An 18996-nucleotide genomic window follows, 5' to 3' on the forward strand; every position below is an offset into this window, starting at 1 on the left:
CAGAGGAAATGCTCAGGGCAGTTTGGGGGTGGCTGCCAGGCAGCCCTGGCTCTGAGCAACAGCATCTGCAGTGGCACAGGAAACTCCCAGCTGATGGGAACAAACTTTCTGGCTGAGTGCAGAGGCCAGGACAAAGCTGAGTGGTTTTTCTGGTGTCCCCCAGGCCTTGCTGGCCCCAGGGGCTGATGGCATTTGTGCTCCCTCAGGTTCATGTCCCCACAGCAACAGCATGGGGGTGCTGCCCCTGCTGTGTGCAATGCAAACAGGGGCTGCTGAGGCAGTGCTGCCGTGTCTGTGCCTGCAAGGATGGGGCACCTGTGTGAGCTGGGGGAGAGGCCAGGGCTGCAGAGGGGGGATGTTGTTGGCAGCTGCATGAGGACGCTCTGGGACGCTGCCCTGGGCTGTGCAGCGCACTGGGCATGGATCAGCCCCTGCTCTGCTGCTCCTTCCCGTCTGCCCCAGGGCCCTTGCAGAGCCCCAGCCATGCTGTTTGCCCCCAGCCTGCCCACGGCCAGCCTGGGGCTGCTGACGGGGGTTGCTGTGCTGAGCATTGGCCTGGCCGTGTTCTTGAGAGAGCCTGGGCAAGGAGCCTGGAGCCCCCAGGGCCTGGCCTGAGGCGTCAGCGCTGCCCCAGCAGTGCCCATGGCCTGTCCCTGCTGCAGCCCCGGCACTGCCACCCCCAGGGCTGTGCCCGGCCCCGAGAGCACTCAGGCCCTGCAGCAACACCAGGGCCACCAGGGCAGCGGGGCAGGGCCACGGCAGCAGCACTGGCAACACCAAGTGCTGCTGCTGCTGCTGCTGGGCACAGCTGCTGGGCCAGCACTGATCTGCCCCAGCTCTGCACACAGACATTGCTGCTGCAGCTCCAGAGAAGGCAACAAATGGGCATCTCTGCAGAAAACTCTGCTGGGACATCCTTTAGTTCCTTTAAAGCCACCAACAGCATAGACCCTCATTGACACAGTCTGTGGCCACAGGGAAAGTGGAGAGAAACAAAATGAAAAATGACACAATGACCTTCATTTGTGGACAAAATTAAAAAACTAAAACAAATACAAAGAACTTTCAAAATGAAACAAACAAGAAGTATCAAAGATGACTTTTATTACAAGTGATATGCAGTATTTTTCCAGCAGTTTAATGTTTCCAAAACCATCCAGTCATCAGTCTCCACACTGCAGCCTTGAGCTCCTGGTTCCTCAGGCTGTAGATGAGGGGGTTCACAGCTGGAGGCACCACCGAGTACAGAACTGACAGGGCCAGATTCAGGGATGGGGAGGACATGGAGGGGGGCTTTAGGTAAGAAAATATGCCAGTGCTGAGGAACAGGGAGAGCACGGCCAGGTGAGGGAGGCAGGTGGAAAAGGCTTTGTGCCGTCCCTGCTCAGAGGGGATCCTCAGCACAGCCCTGAAGATCTGCACATAGGAGAAAACAATGAACACAAAAAATCCAAGTGCTAACGATGAACTAACCGCAATGGACCCCAATTCCCTGAGGGAAGAATTCGAGCAGGAGAGCTTGAGGATCTGTGGGATTTCACAGAAGAACTGGCCCAGGGCATTGCCATGGCACAGGGGCAGGGAAAATGTATTGGCCGTGTGCAGCAGTGAATAGAGAAAGGCACAGGCCCAGGCAGCTGCTGCCATGTGGGCACAAGCTCTGCTGCCCAGGAGGGTCCCGTAGTGCAGGGGTTTGCAGATGGACACGTAGCGGTCGTAGCACATGATGGTCAGGAGGGAAAGCTCTGCTGAGATGAAGAAGAGAAAGAAAAAGCCCTGTGCAGCACATCCTGTGTAGGAGATGTTCCTGGTGTCCCAGAGGGAATTGTGCATGGCTTTGGGGACAGTGGTGCAGATGGAGCCCAGGTCAGCGAGGGCCAGGTTGAGCAGGAAGAAGAACATGGGCGTGTGCAGGTGGTGGCCGCAGGCTACGGCGCTGATGATGAGGCCGTTGCCCAGGAGGGCAGCCAGGGAGATGCCCAGCAAGAGGCAGAAGTGCAGGAGCTGCAGCTGCCGCGTGTCTGCCAATGCCAGCAGGAGGAAGTGCCTGATGGAGCTGCTGTTGGACATTTGCTGGTGCCTTGGCATGGGGATCTGTAAAGAAAGTAATCATGGAATAGTTGGGTTTGGGGAGGAATTTAAATATCCCAGCACAGCCTGGGGGCAATTTCCCCCCACTGCCTGCCCAGGGCTCTGCTGCCTGGAGCTGTCCCTGCCAGCAGCTGCTTCCCTGTGCCCAGGGCTGGGCCCTGCCAGTGCTGCCAGAGCCCAGCCCAGCCCTGGGGGCTCAGCTCTGCCCTGCAGAGCCCTCCCAGCTCAGGCACTGCCCAGGGGCAGCTCTGGCTCTGCAGGCTCTGATGGAAACATCAGAACAACCCTGAGGAGGCTGGAAAAGCGACACTGATGCTGCCTCAAAGGACTGATTTCTTTCACTGCATGCTTTATTCAGATCTCAGATAATTTATTATCTTTCCTCAGCCTTACCTGAGGGATGAATATCTATGTACAATTTCCCATCCCATCAACACAGAGCAGTAGAATGAAAAGCAGGATTTCCCCTTTTATGCATCCCCTGCCTTGCTGTGCTCCCTATATAATCTAAATTCTGCAGTTAAATGTCATGCTGGGAGCAGTCCTGAACAATGCAGCATCCTCCCCACACAAGGAGAACACTCCCAAGCCTCACCAGCTGTCTCCTGCCACCCAGATCTTGTCCCCCAGTGCTGGGAGCAGCTGCCAGGGCTGACTGAGAGCTGTCCCTGGCAGGCAGCAGAGTCCCTGCCCCAGCACAGCGCCCTGGGCTGCAGGACCCTGCTCTGCAGGACAGCCCTGGGCACCCCTGGCTGCTCTGCACAAGAGACAAGCAGAGAATGTACTCACAGGCTCTGCAGGCATTGGCATGTTCCAGCTTGAGGAGATGGCTCCAGGAGCTGCAGCTGCACTGTCCTGCAGCCAGAGGTTCCTGTGCCAAGGGCTGGCAGTGATTGTGCCCCAGGCACTTCTCAGCCCCTTCCCAGCCCTGACTGATTGAAGCTCTCTGTGCCTCTGGGCTGTGCCCGGGCTGGCTGCAGGCAGTGCCCCAGCCCTGCTGAGCTGGCAGAGGAGCTGCTCATCCAGAGAAATGTGCTTTTGAAGCTCTTCTTGGTGACCAGGAGCTGCCTCTGTGCCAGGAGCCCAGCCCAGCTCAGCAGCACAGACACAGAACAAGGACTTTAATCAGCCTCTGGGGCTTTGTGCTCAGGGCCTGAGCATCAGTCCCTGAGAGGGAGCTGAAGAAACCTCTGCAGAACTCCAAGGCAGAATGATCTCAGCAAGGGAAAGGGATTACACAGGTAAAGGGAGGGGGGTACCATCTGGGATGAACCATTTGGGAAAAATGCGGGTATTCAAAAACAAAACCACTACCAAATATTTCAAAGTATAAAAACACACTACAACACACCACCCAGATCTGGCGTTTGCTGCGCAAGTGCCCCGATCCGGAAATTTCCCAGGGCTGGCATAGCCCAAGTCCAGCAATTTGCTGGCACAGAAAGCTAAAATCTGGCAATTTCCTGATGCCAATACAGGTGCCCAGACCTGGTGTTTGCTGCCACTGCCAGTGCTCAGATCTGGATATTTCCCTGTTCTGGCAGAGCCAAGTCCAGCAATTTTCTGGCAAAGAAAGCCACAACCCAGCACTGCCCAGATCTGGTGTGTTGGGGTTGGTTTAAAAGAAGAGGGAGATCTCGGCTTAAGGCCATGGGAAAACCCTCTTTAGTCAGGGTCAGCAGGAGCTCCCGCCCATAATCCTCTTGTTCAGTTATGCAGATTGTTACTAGAAAGTTCTGAGTTCTCTTTGCTACCATTGGTTACTTTATACTGCAAAAATTGTAATATCCTTAATCCTTCCTTCCTCTTGGATCCTTGCCTCAGATCCCACCTTAACCCCTCCCCATAAATAAATGGATAAATATCCCTGCTAGACCCTGGACCCAGGCTTTTTTCTGCTTTGCTCTGTGTACTGTGCACACCGTCCTGTTTGTTGTGTTTGCCTTCATTAAAGTTCTGTTTCCAGAGCACCAGATGAAAGCAGTCTCTGTCTGTAAAGTGGCCAGAGCTGGTTCTCAGGGAAACCACTGGCCAATGGTCCGGATGAGGACCAGAAGGTTTCACTGGTGTTTGCTGGCACTGCCAGTGCCCACATCTGGAAATTTCCCTATTCTGACACAGCCCAAGTGCAGCAGCAATTTACTGGCACAGAAATCCAAAACCCGGCAACTTTTTGCTACTGGCTCTGGCACCGCCCACATCTTGTGTTTGCTGCGCCAGTGCCCAGATTTGGAAATTTCCCGGTGCCAGCGGAGCCCAAATCCGGCAGATTTCTGTCACTGGCAACGACACCACCCAGATCTGGTGTTTGCTGGCAGTGCCAGCGCCCAGATCTGAAACCTTCCTGGTGCTGGCACAGCCCAAGTCCAGTGATTTGCTGGCACAGAAAGCCAAAATTTGGAAATTTCCAGGTTCTGGCTCCAGCACCATCCAGATCTGGTGTTTGCTGGGACCGCCAGTGCCCAGATTTGGAAATTTCCTGATGCCTTCACAGCCCAGGTCCAGCAATTTGGTTTTAGCTAGCTTAGGCAGAGAAGTTCCTTGGACTGTGACTTTCCTTTTTCTTGGAACTGCTTAAACCTGCTCTGGACTGAAAACCCAGAAAAACACCGGCAGCTCACACCTGTGGCCCACTGAGCTCTGGGATGCTGCATTCCAGCACCAGAGGGACTTAGAAGAGACCGAGTGAGCCAACTACAACCCACAAAAAGGACTTTCTGAATTTGCCATCTCTTCAGCACTGTCAGAGGTTTTATTCAATATTATTCATTTTCCATGCTTCTGAATACTTTACTTGTTAAATAAACTGGTTTTTTTTCACTTTTCTCGAGGGAAGTCTTTTCCTGAACTAGTAGGGGGAGGGGCTGCTTGAACTTGCTTTCTAGACAGATCCCTTTTGGAGGTTTCCTCCCAAAATTTGCCCTAAGCCAGCACAAACAGTCACAATGAAAATTTCACCAGTGGCATAATTTCCTGCTGGCAAATCTTGTGACAGAAGCTTGACCTTGTTCTCCATGAGACATTCTTGGGAAGAGAGACAGGAGAAGATTCCTGAAAAACTGAAACAGCTTTCCAGAAGGGAAATGAAAATGAAAGCCAAGTCTTGGTGCCCTGGGGCACAGCAGGGTCTGTGCCATCAAGGGCTGGGAGGAGACACCTTGTCCTGAGGCCCTGGGGCCTCCTGGCACAGCCCCAGCCAGGCTGGGCACTGTCAGCCCCTTGTGCTGCCCTCAGCATCCCCCCCTAGCCCACATCCCAGTGGCCTCAAGGATCTGCTGCAAGGAGTCCCTGGGGAGCCTTGCTCAGCAATGGCCCTGGGGGCTCCTTCATGCTCCCTGCAGGGACTGCAGGTTTTTCAAAGGACTTTGGCTTTGGCTTTAGCCTTGGAGTCTCTGAGAGGTTTGTGCAATCATGGCCTTCAATTATCTGCTTTAATGAGTCCCTTGTGAGTTTTGCACTGACACTCAGTGGGGCTCATTAATGCTTTGATATACTCAAGGTTTTTTAAGGTGTTTTGGATTCTCCTTTCCACACTGAGTCTCTGAGAAGTTTTTGTGCCATCCTGGCCTCCAGTTCTCTCCTCCAAGGAGTGCATGAGCAGCCTGTGTTGGGATGGACCTCAGTTGGACCCATTCATGCTTTGAGACATTTTGGGGTTTTCTTCTGACTTTGACTCCTGGGAAGGTTTGTGCAATCTCCTCTCAGGCCCTGAGGTTCCAGGGCTCAGCTCCAAATGCACCACAGGGCTCATGAGGATCAAGCAAGTCCTGACAAACCATGGCTCTGCCTTATTTTCCCTCTAGTCTTGTTGAGTTCAGCGGGAAGTTTTCCTTTTACAGTTATGGATGGTATAAATGAGAAGCTTGACTAGGCCAATATTCAAGCAGCAATCAATTTATTATTTAATATGGTAAAGTATGAGCAATACAGCACTGGCTACAGTGCGGGAGGTTTTTCCTCCAACTGCACACCGATAATTGAGGGTTACAGGTATTTATAGGGGTACTCACCAGCTTTCTCAGCAGTTTCTATTCCAATTCTCACTCATCAGCAGTTTCTATTCCAAATTTTTACATCACAATTCTATGTACTATTGTGATTTAGCTTTTCTCAGGATGTATCCCAAAAGGAGTATCCCCAGATGGTGGTGGTCCGGTTTCCAAAAGAAGAAAGATGAATCCCATCTGGTGAGGTCCAGCTCTCCAGATGTAGGTCCTCCTTTTAATTGCAAAGACTATAAATCTAACAACAGTGATGTCCAGCTTCCCTTGGTTGAAACTATAAATCCTTGAGGTGATGTTCATCTTCCTTTCTCAAGCTGTTTTTCTCTGGTTTATTAAGGCATGAGATAAGCATGTTTCCTTTATATATATTCCAAAGCTATAGTTTCAAGGATACAAGCAATATTCTAAAATTATACTTCAAAAGGTTATTATTGCAGAACTCTTTAAGGATTAACTACAAGCAAGAAGCAACATTCTTAATGCTTTAATGCCAATGCTTCTAAATCAACCAAGGTTAATTGCAAACAAGAGATGGGTTCAAAGGACTTCTTCCATGCTTTACTTTCCTCAGTTATTATCAGAATTCACAACTGTCCCATTGTCGGTCTCCACACATATCGCAATCACAAATACACACATTGCCTGTGTGTACCTGACACGACACACAGCTTTGTATTTCACATCCCCTGTGTCCCCCTGTGTTCCCCCGGGCAGGGAGCTGCTCTGGCCCGGGATGGCCGGGCCCAGCCGCGGGGCCTCGCCGGCAGCGGGCAGGAGCCGGCCCGGGCTGCGGGACACGGTGGGGGTGTCCGGCTGCAAAGCAGCTCTGGCTCCCGCCAGGGAGCTGTGGGCAAGGGGCTGCAGCCGTGCGGGAGGAAAGCCGCTGGGCCAGCCCCTAACGCTGCCCCGTGTTATAAAATTGACTCAAAACGAGCAATTTCCAATCAAAGAATTTATTAATTATTGAAGCAGTTATACTAAGTAAGCAAAGGCTCAGCGCTGGGCGACAGGGGAGTCTCCGCTCCACCTACTGCCGCACCAACTAGTTTCTGATTCAGTCCTTTTATCCTCTCCATCCTTCAGGAGTCCATGTTACCTTGGAGTTCTCTGCGCCTGTGCTGGTTGTTGCTAGGGGGTCATCCTTCTGTCTCCTGGTGGTTGGTGATAAAAGGCTGCGGAGTCTTCCTCAGCTGCGTCTTCTTCACCCTATGTCTTTATTTGGTGACTTCTCCGTGGAAAATTACCAAAATCTTATGATTAACGCAATATGTGCCCTATCAAGCTTAAGCAAGCAAATGTCCTGCCTTGCAAACTGTGTCCTATCAAGCTTAAGCAAGCAAATATCCTACCTTGCAGACTGTTTATCTGCCCCTGCCCCTTCCCCAGCTTTTCCCTGGTCGTTATCTCTGTGAGTTATCTGCTTGTACCATTTGTCAGCGGGAAAGGTTTCCCTGCTGGGTGTTAATCTGCCCCTGCCCTTTCCCCAGCCTTTCCCTGGTCGTTATTTCTGTTAGTTATCTGTTTGTACCATTTGCTGGGTGGGACTATGTGTGGGCTCCTGCAACTCCTTCCCTGGTATCCTTGTAACTCCTATCTCATGAAGTAGTACAGAAATAGTCAGCAGACAACTCTTGTAACACACTGGTCTCTTTTTCGTGATGAACAAAATGTAGTCCTTCATCTCAATCCCCCCTTTGTTTTGATACTCAATTTTGTTTGTCAAAACACTCTAATTCCCTTTTGCTGAGCTCCAGAGATTCTTCTGGATCATCCATCTTCAAGGTTTCGTATTTTGCTCGTATGAGCATAAGGTGAGCAGCTTCTAATCTGCCTTTTACAATGCTAATCAATTTATTAAAAATACAAGGGCCAAACGTGAGTCCCAATAGTAAGAGAAGTAGTGGACCCGCTATCATTGATAATAAAGTTGTAAGCCAAGGAGAATAGTTAAACCAAGATTCATACCAGCTTTGGTGTTCTTCCCTTTCTCTTTGTCTTCTTTCTAGCCCCTCCCGTAGTTTTGCCATTGAGTCCCGTATAATTCCGCTCTTGTTTACATATGTGCAGCATTCTTCTCTTAAAGCAGCACATAGTCCTCCTTGTTGCAGGAATAATAGATTTAACCCCCTTCGATTTTGTAAGGCTACCTCTGCTAGGGAATCTAATGATTCTGTGAGGTCTTTGATGGAGGTTTCGATCCTCCTGAGGTCTTCATCTACAGAGGCTCTTAGTTCTTGGAATCCTCGGTGTTGCTGTATGAGTGAGGCTATTCCTGTTCCTGTCCCGGCTGCACCTATTCCTAGTAACATTGCTACAGTGAAGGTTGTGAATATTTCCCGTTTCACTATGTGGGGTCCTATATTTTGATATTGTTCATAAACGTACTCTACGGGGTGGTAAAGGACTCTGGGTACTATCAATACTTGAATACAAAAGTCACTGGATTCATCAAATCGGTCTATATTTATACATGGGGTGACTCCGAGAGTGTTACAGACCCATTTAGTATTTGCTGCTGGCAGTATCCAGCTGGCAGGTTTCTTAGGGTCACTCAAATTCCCCATAACCTGACATAGATGTCGTTTTTCCACTGGTACTCGTCCTATACATCTTCCTCTCCCCGTTACCCTTGCCAAGGTTATCCCTCTTGATTCTTCTCCTTCTTTTTTCCATAGGCACCTAGCTGGGTTGGTCCCATTTACTCATCTGCTTTTTGCCGTTACCCCTATGGCTTCATAGAACGGGGGGTTTACGGTGTAACACAGCCAACATTCCTTAGTTAGATTTGGATGGGTCTCATTCAGGACTAGGAAAGTGGCCTGTAATATTTTCCACAAGTCCCCTTCTCCCGGGTTTTCAGGTCCTCGGGTCAAATTAGTAAAGTTTTGCTTATACATTTCTGGAAGACTAGTGGTTGGGGCTGTTTCTGATTCATTTCCATTATTTTCTCCTAGCGTTAGTTCTCCAGCTATCGCCTGGTTTGGTCCAATTGGTTCAGGGTCGTGTGGCACGGTTGTCTTTTGGATTATAAAGTGCCCCCCTCTGTCTGTCCCTGGTTCCCATAATCGGGCTCCCCACATTTTCCCTAATAACCAGACTTGGTCATGTGGTTTTGTCACATTAATGTAAATCATATTGCATGTTCCATCTAACCCTCCTTCTTTCTGGGTATATGTGGAAGTGGGCTGTGTACACCCGTATGGACCCCATCCAGTTCTGATAAACCCGTCCTCGTTCCCCCCAAAGGAGCTTACTGATACACAGTCCCAATAAGCACAGTAAAAGTGTCCTGGATAGTTACAATACCCTTTTCCCGGGTTTGAGCTTGGACAAAAATAATATCCAAACTGATTTAAACATGGATTTACAGGTATTAAATCACACAAAGTACATAAAAAGCTGGGTGCGCCAGATGTGATTTTGGTCTGGATAACATACTGGTCTTCCCATCTAATCAGTGACCATTTGAAGGGTTGATGTGAATACCCTTCTGCCCCTGAACTTGTTACAGTGCACCAGAAAAGAATTAAGGCTTGTAATTTGGGGCTGTCATTGTCGGAGCTCAGGTTAAATTTTACCTTTGGTTTCCCCAGTGGTGGGTTACCAATCCTGGGGCAGGACGGCCAACATTTCCTGGACATCCCATATGGGGGTCGAGGCTTCCGACGGACTCCACTGGTTATTACCTCTCTGCCTCGCCCGACGACTCGGTTGCTGCGAGCCTCGGGGTTTATCATCTTCTCGGCAGCAGAGGTATTCTTCAGGAGCCGGATAAACCTCCCGTTTCCACTTTTTAGCACTGGCGGCCCAGTTATCAGCTTTTATTAATGAGAGGTCACGCCGCAAATTGGGGGCTTTCTTCTGACACACCACTTCCAGGATGTCCAGGAGAAAGGGGATCGGTTCGTTAGGGTGGTAGCAGAACCGATCAGGATTTACCCCTTTGGAAAAGGTTTCCCACCACTCGTCAGATCCAAGCTTTACCTCCCCCGTAGCAACTCTGCTACTAAGAATGATAGAAGTTAGTCTCCTCTCTTTCTCATAGCACGGCGTGCAAATTCCCCTAGGTGTTCTACCACTCCGACAATGAGACCACCAAGGTTCGTGACACAATTTACAGGAAAAGCATACAAGGGGGTGACAGTCACAATCTAACCAGTTACACTTTAACCTTATATCTTTGTTTTGTGCTTTTTCCCCCTTCCACCATGGGTGCCCTTTATGTTCTAATCTCGGGGACTTAAAGTAGGGCTTTCTTAACTCGTCCTCTAAGAGTTTGCAATATCCAAGAGCCTCCCGATTACCTATTAGCTGGGTTTGGAGATAATGGTTATCTCCAACCCAGATTACTATCCAAATCATTTATCAGTTCGTTTCAGCTTTAATTTGGTTTCTCCCAGGAGACTGCAAACCTCCCAGCTGTGAGGGGGTTTTACCGGTCCTTTTATGCGACTAGCATGAGTCCATCCTTTTTCAGCGGTTCGTATGGCTGCTTCTGTGGTGAGGAGTACTTGGAACGGTCCTTCCCACCTTGGAGTCAAGGGGTTTTCTTTCCAGCTTTTCACGAGCACCCAATCTCCTGGCTGTACCTGGTGTAAGATAAAATCTAAAGGAGGCCGTTGTGCTAACATACCTTTTTCCCATAATGCCTTTCTGTACTTTGTCAATTCCACCAAATATTTTTGTGTACATGTGTCATTAATGACAGGATGTTCGTTAGGATTTTCTAGATTATACGGCATCCCATACATCATTTCAAAGGGTGATACCCCTAAATCAGCTCTAGGTCTTGTTCTTATATTTAGCAACGCTAGAGGAATACATTTAACCCAGGTCAAATTGGTTTCTGCTACCAGTTTGGTCAATTGCTTTTTTATTTCCCCATTCATTCGTTCAACTCGTCCAGAGCTCTGGGGATGCCAGGGGGCATGTTGTTCCCACCGTATGCCCAGAGCTGTTGCTAAGTTTTGGGTAACTTGGGAAATAAAATGCGGCCCTCTATCTGAGTCAATGACTTCTGGGACCCCATATCTCGGGATTATCTCTTCCATCAATATTTTCGTAACTACTTTGGCTGTTTCTCTTACGGTTGGGAAGGCTTCCACAAAATGTGTTAGGTGGTCCACCAAGACCAATAAATATTTGGTTCTCCCTACTTTGGGGAGCTCGGTGAAATCTATCTGGATGTGGGAGAAAGGCCTTTTCGCTAGCGGTCGGCCTCCCTCCGGTAATTTTCTCAAATTTTTTCTATTTACTTGTAAGCAAATTAGGCATCCTCTGGTTACTTGTTTGGCAATGTCCCAGATTCCCACACTCACATACTTTGCAGCAAAATAATCTACCAGTCCCTGTGATCCCCAATGTGTTTTTTGATGTATCTTAGTCAGTAATCTATGTGCCAATGTTCTGGGTATTATTTCTCTGCCATCTGCTAATTTCCATGCTCCTTGTGCATCCCTTTTAGCTCCTAGTTTTTGTATTTTATTCTCTTCCTCTTTATTAAACTTGATGTCGGGGTCAGGTTCTGGCATTTGGGAGTGTTTTATGTTTTCCTGCAAAGTGAGGAGTCTCAGGGCAGCCCGTTTAGCCTCCTGGTCAGCTGCATTATTTCCCCTACTTCTCAAATCCAGTCCTTTTTGGTGACCTTTCAGGTGAACTATAGCTATTTTTCGGGGTTTTCGTAGGGCACTGAGCACATCTAATATTAATTTACGGTGAACTAAATCTTTCCCTTGTGAATTTATTAGTCCTCTTTCCTCCCATATTTTGCCAAATGTATGGACTACCCCATAGCTATATTTCGAGTCCGTAAAAATAGTCCCATCTTTTCCTGTTAACCATTCCAGGGCTCGTAGTACAGCATATAGTTCACATGCTTGGGCGGACCAGGATCCACTAAGGGGTCCCGATTCTATCACTTCCAGGTTGGGTCCCCTTATGATAGCATATCCTGATTTTCTCCTTCCCTCAACTACTCTGGAGGATCCATCCACAAACAGTCTTTCTCCTTTTTCCAATTCCTCTTCTTCCAAATCTGGTCTGATTTTTGTTTGTTCTTCTATAGTCACTATACAATCATGTGTTAGTGCTTCTTCTGGTCTTCCATATAAGAAGGAAGCTGGATTTTGGATATTAGTAGTTTCTAGAGTTAAATTTGGAGCCTCAATTAATATTCCTTCATATTTTAGAAGCCTTGCATCTGAGATCCATTTTTCAGCCTTTTGCTGTAAGACTCCCCGTATCTTATGGGGGGACAGCACTTTCAGGCTGCTATTAAATGTAATTTTCCGGGCTTCTTCTACCAAAAGAGCACATCCTACAATTGCTTGTAAGCACGTAGGCCATCCTCTGCTTACTGGGTCCAAGATCTTTGATAGATAAGCCACCGGTTTCCTTTTCTCTGCCCATTCTTGAGTAAGGACCCCATATGCGACCCCCTTGTCTACGTTTATGAACAAAAAGAAGGGTCTATTAGTATTAGGTAAACTTAATACCAGGGCATGGATTAGGCTTTCTTTAAGCTCTTGCAGCCTTTCGGTGTCCTCCTGATCCCATTTTAGGAGTCCCTCTTGAGTAAGTTTCTGATACAAGAAAGTCGCCTTACTACTGTAATTTTCAATCCATTGACGACAATAACCAGTTAGTCCAAGTATTTGCCTGATTTGTCTCTTATTTCTTGGAATTGGTAATGCTAAAATCGCCTGTATTCGTTCGGGATCTATTCTCTTCTCTCCTTTCTTTAGATAATGGCCTAGGTATTTTACTTCTTCTTCGACAAATTGTAGTTTTGCCTTGGAGACTTTCAATCCCTTTAATCCTAAAAAGTTCAATAACTTAATACTTTCTTTCCGTACATTCTCTTCCTGCTGCCCCGCCAGGAGTAGATCATCTACGTATTGGATTAATGTAACCCCTGGCCCCGCTTGGTAATCCTGTAAAATTTGCTCTAAAGCCTGCCCGAAGAGATTAGGGGACTCAGTGAATCCTTGAGGGAGTACCGTCCATCTTAATTGTTGTCTCCTTCCTGTATCGGGGTCTTCCCATTCAAATGCAAAATAATCCCGGCTTTCTTTAGCCAAAGGGCATGCCCAAAAGGCATCTTTGAGATCTATAACACTGTACCATAAATTCTCAGGCCCCAGTTTAGTCAAGAGGGTATAAGGATTTGCCACCACCGGGAACCGGGCTACAGTTCGCTTGTTTATTTCCCTTAAATCATGCACCAATCGATAGGTGCCGTTTGGCTTTTTAACTGGTAGGATGGGAGTATTGAACGGAGACATACAGGGTTCTAACAATCCATTATTCAACAACCTTTCTATTTCTGGTTTTAATCCTCGTCTCCCTTCTGGGGATAATGGGTATTGCTTAATTCGGACGGGGACATCCAGATTTTTGATAGTTACCGAAAATGGAGTGATTTTTAGCTGTCCCACGCTCTCAGGCGTGTACCAGACTTCGGGGTTAATTTGCTTTTCATCTTCTACCCTTAAAGGGCATAATTTAATTTTTAATTCCTTATTATCTACACCTATACTAATCCTTAATTCTATAATCATGTCTCGCCCAAGCAGATTATAATCTGACTCGGGTACCAATAATAGATTTCCCATCCTTATTTTGGATCCTGATTCTATAGTCACATTTTTTATGATTCGTACTTCAAAAGGTTCCTCTTTCGCCCCTATGACAGTGGCAGTTTCTTTAGAGATGGTACATCCTTTTGGTAGGTTCTGTACCGTGGATCTTTCTGCCCCCGTATCTACCAAAAATTCCATTTCTTGGTTGTGGGGACCCACTTTAAGTTTTATCAAGGGCTCTTTATGATTTTTCCGGGTCCCCACCAAATAGAGCCCCTGACCCCCCTAGTCCATTTGGAACTGCTTCTCGTCTCTGATTCGGACTCTACATTCTCGCTTAAAATGCCCTTTTTTTCCGCAATAAAAACATACCTTCACCCCTTCTGACTCCCCTATACTTTTCTCTTTTTGTTCATTCGAACCTCCCTTTCGCCCTTCTCTTTGGTACCTCCCCCCACCTGTTGCTGCGACCATCAACTTTACTTGTCTGCGGTCCCTTTCGTCGTCCCTACGGACATATACTTTCTGTGCCTCCCTAAGCAGTTCATCCAGCCCCCTGTCCTGCCAGTCCTCTAACTTCTGGATTTTCTTCTTTATGTCGTCCCACGATTTTAAAACGAAATGGACTTTCAGCATTGACTGTAAAGTTTGGCTATCGGGGTCCATTCCGGAGTACAATCGTAAGTTCCTCCGTAATCTCTCGAGCCATTCCGTAGGCGACTCGTCCTTCTTTTGCCTATCATTGAATGCTCGATCTATATTTTGCCCCCTCGGGACTGAGTCCCTAATCCCTTGAATAATTATGGTCCTTAAATCCTGCATATGTGTTCTATGTGCCGCATTTTGGTGGTCCCAATGGGGGTTCTGTAGGGGCCATTTAGTGTCCGCAGCCGGGCCTTGGACATGCTGCGTGTCCCAAATACGCATTCCTTCCCTTCTTATCATATTCCGTTCTTCAGTAGAGAACAGAATGCCCAAAATGGACTGCATTTCTTCCCAGGTATAGATGTTTGGTCCTAAGAACTGGTCGACCCTCTCGGCTACCCCAAAAGGGTCCTCTAATAAATGTCCCATGTCCTTCTTAAAGTCTCGTACATCTGCCGAACTCAAGGGGACAGTAATAAATCCTATACCCGCCTGTGGTCCACCCATGGGCATCTCCCGTAGAGGGAATAGCCCCGTCTCCATCCTACTGCGGCTCCTTGTAATCGGGCCTTGGTAACCGGTTTGGTTAACCTCCCCTTGGTTACCCTCTTCATCATTGTTTGGTGCAGGTGGTTGTGGAGGTGGTGGGGCATTGGGTGCTAGCGGTGGGACATATGGGGGCGGTGCTATAATTAAGTCGCCCAAATGATTGTCCCTCTTCCCCTTTTTGTCCGGATCCCCTTTCCCTTCTCTTAATTGGAAAACATACACTTCGGGTCTTGCTACCCATATTTTGGCATAATCACTCTCCTCTTGCGAGAAGGGCTCTTTAGAATTTACCCATAGGTTCAAGTCCTGTCAAACCCAGTCTTCAGATGATCCAAACACGGGCCAAAAAACTTTTTTGGAAATCTCTTTCCCACCCCATACTTCCATGCAATAATGTATCATTCTGGCCCTATCCTTAGTCTCGGTCCCCGGGTAATGCTTCCAATTACTAAGCATAAATCCTAGGGGACTGTCCCTTGGAATGGGGGGGAGTTTGACTTGGGTTGGGGTTTTGCTTTTCCCCTGCCCCATTCGTCCGGAGTGCCTTCTTTCACTCTCAAATTCCTTTCACTTCCCCTTTTTCGTGGCCCGAGCCCTCGCGGGTCTGCGGGAACCGCACTACTCAAGGGTCCACACTCACTTGGAGAGTCCGGCTGCCAGCCCTCCTCTCATTCACACTTGTCCACCGCCACACTCCGGGATCCCAACCCCGCCCGAACGGATTCCCTTTTATACTTACGCGTCCTGCGTCTTCGTCCGGACTCCATGCACAGATTATTAAGGGGTTCACCGGTATAATTTGTCCCGTTTGCTTACTAGTATATATTTTAGGGTCGTCGGTGAGAGTGGCGGAGGTCTTCCCAGAGGGGCCACCCGGAAAGCACTGGATGAGGCACCCCCCACTCTGGGTAGATCTTACCCGATCCAAACTCTCATCCGAGTCACAGCACCAAATTGTTATAAAATTGACTCAAAACGAGCAATTTCCAATCAAAGAATTTATTAATTATTGAAGCAGTTATACTAAGTAAGCAAAGGCTCAGCGCTGGGCGACAGGGGAGTCTCAGCTCCACCTACTGCCGCACCAACTAGTTTCTGATTCAGTCCTTTTATCCTCTCCATCCTTCAGGAGTCCATGTTACCTTGGAGTTCTCTGCGCCTGTGCTGGTTGTTGCTAGAGGGTCATCCTTCTGTCTCCTGGTGGTTGGTGATAAAAGGCTGCGGAGTCTTCCTCAGCTGCGTCTTCTTCACCCTATGTCTTTATTTGGTGACTTCTCCGTGGAAAATTACCAAAATCTTATGATTAACGCAATATGTGCCCTATCAAGCTTAAGCAAGCAAATGTCCTGCCTTGCAAACTGTGTCCTATCAAGCTTAAGCAAGCAAATATCCTACCTTGCAGACTGTTTATCTGCCCCTGCCCCTTCCCCAGCTTTTCCCTGGTCGTTATCTCTGTGAGTTATCTGCTTGTACCATTTGTCAGCGGGAAAGGTTTCCCTGCTGGGTGTTAATCTGCCCCTGCCCTTTCCCCAGCCTTTCCCTGGTCGTTATTTCTGTTAGTTATCTGTTTGTACCATTTGCTGGGTGGGACTATGTGTGGGCTCCTGCAACTCCTTCCCTGGTATCCTTGTAACTCCTATCTCATGAAGTAGTACAGAAATAGTCAGCAGACAACTCTTGTAACACACTGGTCTCTTTTTCGTGATGAACAAAATGTAGTCCTTCATCTCACCCCGCAGGAAGGAAGGGCAGGAGGAAGCTGACAAATGAGCTTGGAATGTGGCAGTGCAGAGATGAAGGGGCAAGTGCCCTTGGGGGCCGGGGGTCGGGGCCAGCCCTCGGGCACGGCTCCGAGAGGCTCCTGAGCCGGCCTAAGGGCTGCCTGTAAGGATTGCAGGCGGCAGCCGAGAGCAGCAGCGCCGGCAGTGCCAGCCGGGCCCCACGGCCATCTGCCCGTGCCTTCGCAGCCCGTGAGGGCCGCGGGCTCTGCAGCGCCGCTCCTGCTCCCACAGCCGGCCCGGAGCCTCAGGGCTGCCCCGCAGGCGCCGCGGCAGCAGCAGCGGCCTCAGGGCCCGGCCCGGGGCTCCATCTGCTCAGCCCGGGGGCAGAGCCACAGCAGGGGGAAAGGAGCTGAAGGAGCACCAGGGAGCCCGGGGAGAGACAGGCTGTGAGACAAGGCTCTGCCTATAATTTTAACAGGTTTTATTAACCTAATAACTATATACAACTAACTTAATAACTATATACAAGTAAAAAGTCAAGTTTCTTATGACAATTGTCACAGGCGTTTCTCACTTTGGACAAGATGTCCCAGGTCGAGCATTGGGCGCTGAGTCCTTTCCAGCTGGCTGGGGGCTGTTGATGTCTGGCGGGGCTGCAGAGGCTGCTCGAGCCCTGGGGCCCATGAGACCTGTCGAGGAGCTGTGCCTGGCCGTGCTCTCCTGAGGCGGCAGGGCCTGGGCGTGAAGGGCAAGGGTGAGCCGCCACAGGTGCTGGCCCCAGCGCACCAGGACTCAAGCTCTTGTCCCACACTGGGCATGGCCATTCTCCCATGTTACTCCAGCTCCAAGCTCAGTTGCCCCATGTGCCAGTCCTCCTGCTCTATTCTGCCCCTTCCTTCTTACCCCAGACACAAAATACCCACGCCACATTACCCAGCTCTGTACACAGAGCCCTACTCATCCCCCAGCTGGCACCCTGCAGATAATCAGCCCCTGTCGTCACTGACCCCCTTGCCCTGACAGGCCATACCTGACGCATCCTGTGTCCTGATCGCCGTACGATGCTGGTCATTACGGCCCCTTGAGATGTGTCCATCACCGTGCAGCAGGGTCACACTGGGCTGAGGAGGAGAGGGCAGCTGGCTGCAATGCAGGGCCCAATCCAGCACACCCCAATAATCCTACTCAGGTCTTCCTGGAGACTGAAGGCACGGATTCCCCCTGGATAGTCAGCAATGCCATCAAGCCTCAGTCACCATTCTATGTCCCCACCTTCATCACACCTACCTTGTTGTGTACCAGGAGACACTGCAGCTGTGCACTTGTATGTGGGGAAGCCTTGATGTTCTGCATCGTGGAGCTGCTGCTCTGATGGTCCCCAGAGCTCTGCAGCACTCGGGGACACTGGCATGGACCAGCGGCCTCCTGTGGGATGGGGCAGAGGACACTCAGTGCCCAGCCCTGTGGCATGCAGGGCATCACCCTGCTGTGCCAGGGAGGGCACTGGCAGTGCTGCCTGCAGGGGCATGTCCCTGCCAGCTCCTGTCCACCTGCTGCAGGAGCCCCAAGCCCATCCCACCAGGCTGCATCTGCTGGCTCTGTCCCCACGGCCAGGTGTGCTGGCCATGGCACCAGGCAGGTCCCTGTGCACAGGACACCAACTGGCAGGAGCTGGGCTGTCCCAGCTGCTGGGATTGGTTATGGGAACTCCTTTCACAGGAGGCACCCAATCCCCATCTGTAGGATTGACGGGGGTAGCACGGTCGGGACGAACGGAGACGAGAGATCTCTGAAGCCAGGTCGTGGACGGTTTATTGCAAAGGGCTTGGGTGCAGGCCCTGCTTGGAGCTGCCAGCTGCAGCTCAGAGCAAGCCTGAGAGAAGAGAGGGGTAGAGAGGATGAGAGGGTAAGAGAGTAAAAGCATAAGAGAGTAAAAGGGGTATGAAGATAAAAGGCAAGAGCTAAGAGACAAGAGGTAAGAGTAAGAGCTAAGAGCTAAGAGCATAGAAATGTAAGAGCTAGGTTCCCCTTACAATACAATAAATCATCTTCTGTGTTGAATATTCTGATTCTCACTTAACCAATCTAGTACCAGATACAAATCCTATAGCATTTCCATACAGCCTATAAGAATCACTACATTACCATACTGTGCTACATTTTAAACCTTAAAAACTCCTCTTTGGACCCTTTCTGCCAAGCTGGCAGGGTCTGCTCTGACCCTTGGACCTGCCTGCAAGCAAAGGGTCTTGTTTCATCAAAAGGGGATTACCTTCAGCTGGCCACACCGTTTTCCCATTGTTCAGTAACTAAGGGATCTCGAAGCTTGCTTTCATTTCAATCTCGCTTATAGTTTCCATATTCTCAAAATCTTTTGCCAGGCAATCATATTTATAAGGCTTTCCT

General features: G+C 49.3%; 1 long non-coding RNA gene across 1 annotated transcript; it reads right to left on the reverse strand.

Annotated features, from left to right (window-relative positions):
* Window positions 1-7032: 7032 nt before the first annotated feature.
* On the reverse strand, window positions 7033-7497 carry LOC139603953 (uncharacterized). Its single transcript, XR_011683867.1, has 2 exons — window positions 7445-7497; window positions 7033-7399 (listed from the first exon to the last, which is right to left on the reverse strand). It is a non-coding gene; the product is annotated as an uncharacterized lncRNA (long non-coding RNA).
* Window positions 7498-18996: the final 11499 nt, after the last annotated feature.

Source organism: Agelaius tricolor, unplaced genomic scaffold (assembly GCF_023055355.1).
Source record: "Agelaius tricolor isolate 1412-34295 unplaced genomic scaffold, bAgeTri1.0.p SCAF_43, whole genome shotgun sequence".
NCBI lineage: Eukaryota > Metazoa > Chordata > Aves > Passeriformes > Icteridae > Agelaius > Agelaius tricolor.